Here is a 7,500-nt window from a genome sequence, read left to right as displayed (position 1 = left end):
CGTCAGGAACACGAGATCACTAAAGAAAAACAAATTTATCTGAAAAAACACCTGCAGAGGGGAAAAATTTGGCCTTAACCATAGACCAGAATAATGAAAAAAGGGTGGGGGGTCTAACAACCAATGCAAAATGTTACACGAGAAATCAAGAAGTGTTCGTGCGGTACGTAATTGGAACAGAAGTAGGACGCTACAGTAAGGAAGTGAAGTAACCGATGGCTGAAATTACAGGAGGGGAAAAAAGATGTTGTTGTACGTATTTGGAGATAAGGTAAAAAGTTGCAGGAAGAAAGAAATTGGAGTAATAGTGATCGTGGTTACGGTCTGGAAACCTGCTGTTGGCGTCAAATAGTCTTCGCGGATTTATGCCAGATAACTGAAAATCATTCCTCCTGTTGCTATTGTAAATTAAGCTAGATTTTATGACCCACCCTGTGGTAGGGTTGTAAGAATACTACCACCGTAGGTCCTGCGTGTCGTAAAAGGCGACTAAAGGGACAGCTGCTGCCTTGCAGTCTTACTTTTTAGTAAAAGGCTAGGCCTACCGCCAATAATTGTGGAAACCGCTGCCTTCAAGTCTTACTTTTTAGTACAAGGCTGGGCCCACCCCCAAAACTGTGGAAACTTCTACCTTCCAGGTGGACTTTTTAGTCAAAGGCGAGGCCCACAGCCAATAACTGTGGTTGATGACAGCAAGGGCATGCGATTGTAAAAACCCTTTTTACCAAATAATAAACCATAGGCATGTTGCAAGGAAAGGCGCATCAGGCAACCGACCCCTTAGTGTAGGGATAACGGTGGGAAAGAAAATTAAGCTAGATTTTACGCCAGGATGGACTTCTGCTCTTATACCAGCCCGTCAATGGCATTGGCTCTGAGGAAATGAAATTGAGCTTTACAAGAAATGAAGAACTGAAAACCTCTTTACATCGCATTGCTCATCGTTAGCGAGGAAGGTTCATAACAGTGAGTCCTGGTATCGTTAGAGAAGCCAAGAAGAAGAAATCATAAAAAGAGGAGGTTTTGGTATTGTAATGAGCATTATTATATAGTTTAGTTATTTGATCTTCAATATCCTTTCATAGTTATTAATTTTATCTTTATGATTGTTTCTCTTTTCCCATACTGGGCTGGTTTCCAATTGAGATGTTGCTGATAGAAGACAAGAAAAAAGAAAAAGCTGTAAAATTCCGGAAAGATGTTATTGACCGAGTTCTTGGTGCTGGTGGCCATAAACTTTTTACAAGAGGCTGTAAATGCTACTAGAATGGTCCAGCGTGTCACTGTTTGTATTGTTTTACTTATTTTAATAATTCCTTCCTATAATTATTCTATTTGTGCTTACTTTTCAAGCTAACTCACTTTTAGTCGTATTCATTCGAATGTTTGAGTATTTCAGCTAATAATGATAAAGAAAATAAACAAACCAGGAAGCAGAGCTTACGGAGGAGAGATGCCAACTAACTCAACAATCCACACACACACACAAAATAATAAATAGATAATATAAAATAAAAAATAAACCTATGTAAACTTTAACCTAAACTTGGATAATTGAGTAAAATATAGGAATGAGGCCTAAGGCCAAGCGTGGGGACCTGTGAGGTCATTAAGCGATGAGAGGGAAAATTGAGAGTAGAAAGGTTTGAAAGGTGTAACAAGAGGAAAATCCTCATAAGAGAGGGTAGAAAGAAAGATATGATACAGAGAATAAGAACATAGGTACAGTAAAAGGGATGCAAGGGGTTGTAACTAGGGGCTGAGGGGACGCTGCAGGGAACATTAAGTAATGCCTACAGAGCACCGCATGGGGTGCACTGACGGCACTACTCACCTACGGGAGTAAACGTGGTTAGTATCCGTTGACGATAATTTCAACAATGCAAATGTGGAAATAATGAAAGATCCAAATTTACGAACGAGAAAAGCAGTCTGTACTCGTATACCAAAACTGAGGGACGAAAGATGCAGAAGGTAACGGAGATCAAAAGTCACAAAAGGGAAACATAGCGGTGGTATCCCGAGGCACCAAAATTACTTAGTACAAAAGTTGCAGTAGGAAAGTAGTGGTCTCCAGACGTCGAAACTCCAGGGACCTGCTATTAACCAGTGGCTGAAGGTACGAGAGAGGAGACAAGAAAATTACAGAAACTTAGAGCTTGTCATAGGAGTGACTGAAGCTGCAGGTCTTTTAGGACCATTGTTTGTTTGTATGGTGTTTTAACGTTGCATGGAACCAGCGGTTATTCAGCAACGGGACCAACGGCTTCACGTGACTTCCGAATCACGTCGAGAGTGAACTTCTATCACCAGAAATATACGCATCTCTCGCACATCAATGGAATGGCCGAGAATCGAACTCGCGGCCAACACCATACCGACCACGCCACTGAGGCGCTTTTTTAGGACGATTGAAGCAAGATGCAAGGGCTGGCACACTCTAGCCATGCTTAGAGTTACATAAGCAAGAATAAGTGGTCATTCCAGCGACAATTTCTTGCACTATATGAAGAAAGATTTAGAAGTAATCAGTGACAAAAGGCCATACAGGACTGAAGGCAAACCAACACCAGAACTCAAAACTACGAGAAAATGACTAGCGTAAAATAGAATATAAAATTTAGGCCAAAAGGTCATGCGCTGGGACCTATGAGGTTATTCAACGCTGAAACAGATAATGGCAGTAAAAAGGTTCGAAAGAAAGGTGTAACAGTAGAAAAACTTCGCAGTTGTACTATGAATCAAATGTTAGGAGTGGGTGGACAGTAATATGGAAGAAAGACAATATGACGGAGGTACAGTGCTTAAATGAAAGGGGTTGCAGCAAGAGTCCGAAGGGACGCTGTAAAGAACCTGAGTAATGCCTATAATGCACTGCATGAGGTGCACTGATGGTGCTAGCCTCCAACGGGAACAGGAAAACGAAGGCTGCTCGAGAGGCCCAAAGGGTTTAGTGGGAGCAGAAACAAGTGACAGAATGTACTCATGGTCACAGGTGGCTATCAGTACTAGACAAATGTCCAAGAGTAAAAATTTTCCCAAGGAAACCCCCAATTGCTACCAGCTAATCTCAAATTATTCCCTAAAAGGCATCGCTTGAAATAATGATAACCATAGATATTTACATCTCAGGGCAATACATATACATTATGTGTATGTGCAGCATTCACGCTATGTGTAAGTACTGCAGATACATTGGATACAAAAGATGGATTAATAAGATCAAACGGGGTTACAGTCACACGTGCGACGAAAACAAAACGAAGCATCATTCTTTTTAAATAAACACAGCTCTTCTTCAAACGCACGCTCACGCTTAGGTATCCGTCGAGCCGCAGGAAGCACAAATACAAAAATTATGATTTTCCCCGCTGCACGTGCGCAAGGACTGATACGAGTTTCTTTCAATGGGTGCATCCGCACCTTACGAGCCCAGAGGGAACTCATCGAGCAGCTGGCAACGCGCAGAAATTGGCTAGAGAAACAACACGCCACCCTCTTCTCTTGGCTTGGCATTGGCTTCAGGTTCATTAGACCTAAATACTGCTTTCGGTGAGTTTTTCCCGTTGGCCTCTGAGGCGATGCACGTGCTTGCATTGTGCGTGCGTCTGTACATGAAAAGGTAAAGCTTATAAAGGTACAAAAAAGTTATGATCAGCTTAGCGTGAAAGGTTGATTTATAACAAGTTCCCTGGAGTTAATTTCGACCACATTTATTATATTAATTAATTTGGCAACCGTTGCTGCAATAATACCTGATGATTATAAGAGCATGTGTAATTTTGGCCAAATCGGTTGCAATAGAAATATAATGTCAATAACATACAAGTCACAATATTTTCCAAATCTTCATATACTCCCTTGCCAATACTAACCAGTTATAATCTCAAAGAGATTCTGAATATCAGGACTATTGTTTACCTTTTTTTGTTTTGGTGAAACTCGAGAGTGTGTGAGTGTGCATGTATGCGTGTGTGTGCGGGTGAGTCCGTGTGTGTGTGCGTACGTTTTTAAATGAGTACATTAGTGTAACCCCTAACAACGTTGTCTGCACGTTAATGTACTAATGAAAACAAAGATATGCAAAGGGCAATTTTTTTCCATGTTTAGTGGTTTTTATAAATACTGCGCAATAGTCAAATCATGTTCTTTATCATTCTGTAACCTGATTTTATATTCTGAGAAGGAATATATATACATACACACGTACACATACACCAGTATATGTACAGCAACACACATATATATTATAATATATATATATAATATATATATAATATATATATATATATATATATACATATATATATATATATATATATATATATTATATATATATATATATATATATATATATATATATATATATATATATATATAAGAAACAAACGTTCAGAACTGGAACCCTTCATACTTATTATTATAGATATATATAAATATATATATATATAATATATATATATTACATATACAGTTAATAATATATATAATAGATACTATATAATATATATATACTATATATATAATATATAATATATAAACACGCAGAGAGAGAGAGAGAGAGGGAGGGAGAGAGAGAGAGAGTATTTTCTATGCCATGTAATTTGATGTCGTTCGGTTACGTAATTATGGTGATTATGAGAGAGAGAGAGAGAGAGAGGTGGGGGCCTACTCATATACTCAGAAAAAGATTCATTAAAAGAATTTTTTCGACAGTGTTTTTTCAAACTGCATGACAGTACTTACATCGACAAGAAATGTACTCGTTGCGAGTTAAATGACTTCGGCCTGAAGTACACAGTAAATCAGTCATTTTTCGTGCAATCTACAGTTTACACAGTTCTCCCCGAGAACTAAATTTTATCAATATTCATTGACGTTATTTGCAATTCAATATGGACGAATAAGAAAATGAAAAAAGGAAAAGCAAATAAAACTTAGTTTGTTGATTTGCTAGGCTTTTTAATTATTTTATTTTGAGTCATATAGATATATATATATAGATATGATATATATAACATATATAATATATAATTATATATTATATAGATATATATATACTATAATACTATATGATATATATATATATATATCTATATATATAATATATATATAATAAGTTAATATATATATATAGAATATATATATATATATATATATACCTATATATATATATATATATATATATATATATGCATGTTATATATATAATATATATATATATATATATATATATATATATATATATTATATACTATACACATATATATACAGATTGCGTGGATATTCCTTTATTGGTACATTACACGATTTATAGGGTTTGTTTCTGTTTATATACCATGGAAAAATTCATCTTCAAAATTGAGGTTACCAGTTATTTGTATGTGACGATTCTCAACTTCCTATTAGATAATTCGTAATTAGTGTAAACAGAAGGAATATAATTAGCCTTTATTTGATAAAGGTTTAGCTAAGGTATGGCTTGAAAATATTGATTCATCGATTCTCCACTAGCAAACAGTAATATCTAAATGATATTCACCAAAATACTTACCGCAATTTTTCTAAGAGGCTTTTTATTACCCACAAAAGGAATACCTCACGCATGCAACACCGATATACAACCTCTGACGTCCAATGCTGCTTATAAAACAGCCGAATTTAGTTAATTCAGAAGACAAAATACATGAAAATAAGGATTGCAAATCATCAAACGAAGTTCTTTTTGCATTTTAATGGGCTTTTTATTCGTCTCTAAACTGAAGAGGGACTGACGTCAATGAACATTGATTTTGTTTGCGGGGATATCTGAGTAAATAAACAACTGATATCGCGTAAACCGAGTGGTTTAATTGCTAAGTACTTTAAGCCAAAGTCATTACTCTCGGAGGGAAAACTTTTCTTCTCGTTTGACTTTCATGTAGTTTCGAAAACTTTATCGAAATTATGCTTGTAATAAATCAATTCAAAATAGCGCCCACGACTAGGTAGAAGTTAAGCTGAGAAGGAGAAGAATCCTTTTAATGAACGAATGCAAACCTGATGCTTGATTTTATGACAAAAAATTATATATAATATATATATATTATATATATATATATATATATATATATATATATCTATATAAAATATATAATATGTATAATATATATTATCTATATCCTATATAGTATATATATAATATATATATATATATATATATATTATATATTATGATACTGACGACACTGCTATATTATTGTTGGTCATATGCAACATGGGCCATCACTCTAAGGTACCAAAGTATGTAGGAAGCTTAGTGTAGAACTGTGAACTTGTTCAACCAATAGAAGCCGAATTGAATATGACTTTATCCAATTTTTTTTCCAATGAACAAATATACGTAGGTGGGTTCTAGAAATTGTACTTACACAAGTAGATGACTACTAACATATTCTAAAGAGACTACTTGCATAAATATTGAAAATATATGGAAATATATGCTAATGAGAACGCTTCCGTAAGTAAATGTTATAGGGTTCGTTACATGGTAGGTGACTTTCCAATCCTTTGTAAAAGTGTTTGGAAACTGAAAATCCTTAGAAGTGCGACTGAATCCCTTCTCCCATTCAAAGGTTTTAAGTAACCACGATATGAAGAGAGATTTTTGGCTTAATGAATTCAATCCTCCAAACATTTTAAATTTCAACCGAAATTTTCCGTGAGTAAGATTAGCGAATTCTTCGGGAGGAATTACGAGCGCATTGAGAAGCTCAGAATTCCATCTGTATATTATAGAACAGGCGGGTAGATATTGTGTCTTTATACGTTGTTAGGTTTCAGGCCTATTCTTGGATCATTTGTGCTGGCATTGTCTGTCTGTCCGTCCGTACTTATCTCTATCTGCACTTTTTCTGTCCGCCCTCAGATCTTAAGAACTACTGGGGCTAGAGGGCTGCAAATTGGTATGTTGTTCATACACTCGCCAATCATCAAACATTCTAAATTGCAGCCCTCTAGCCTCAGTTGTTTTTATTTTATTTAAGGTTAGAGATAGCCATAATCGTGTTTATAGCAACGACACAGAATAGGCCACCACCGAGCCATGATTAAAGTTTCATGGGCCGCGGCTTATTATACCGAGACCACTGAAAGATATATCTGTTTTCGGTGGCCTTGATGATATGTTGAAACGGGTGTTCAGGAAAGCCGATTGCGCCGAAGAAACTTCGGCGTAATATTTACTTTATTTTTTTCTCACTAGGCATGTAGTAGAGGATCCTACCATTGACCCCGTGACCAGTCACTCCGGATTAATTGCTGAAGGTTGTTTATTGGTTATGGGGTTAAAATAAACAAAAGAAGCCCCGATTTCCCTCTCGAAAGTTTGGGCTAACTCGGCTAGGCGGCGAAATCCAATATGGCCGCCAACAAGATTCTTTAAACTTAAAATCGTCATAACTTTGGTTCTGTCAGAGCTACTGATGAGTTCTTAGTGTCTAAATGTAGGTTTTCAAGGTC

General features: G+C 36.1%; 1 long non-coding RNA gene across 1 annotated transcript in view; it reads right to left on the bottom strand.

Annotated features, from left to right (window-relative positions):
• LOC135222841 (uncharacterized) overlaps positions 1–3,392 on the bottom strand; it is a 42,983-nt gene extending 39,591 nt beyond the window's left edge. The window contains exon 1 of the long non-coding RNA XR_010316364.1: positions 3,315–3,392. This is a non-coding gene — a long non-coding RNA (uncharacterized LOC135222841). The remainder of the gene's footprint in view (positions 1–3,314) is intronic.
• Positions 3,393–7,500: the final 4,108 nt, after the last annotated feature.

Source organism: Macrobrachium nipponense, chromosome 8 (genome assembly GCF_015104395.2).
Source record: "Macrobrachium nipponense isolate FS-2020 chromosome 8, ASM1510439v2, whole genome shotgun sequence".
In the NCBI taxonomy this organism is placed as follows: domain Eukaryota; kingdom Metazoa; phylum Arthropoda; class Malacostraca; order Decapoda; family Palaemonidae; genus Macrobrachium; species Macrobrachium nipponense.
This window is presented reverse-complemented; position numbering and strand designations above follow the sequence as displayed.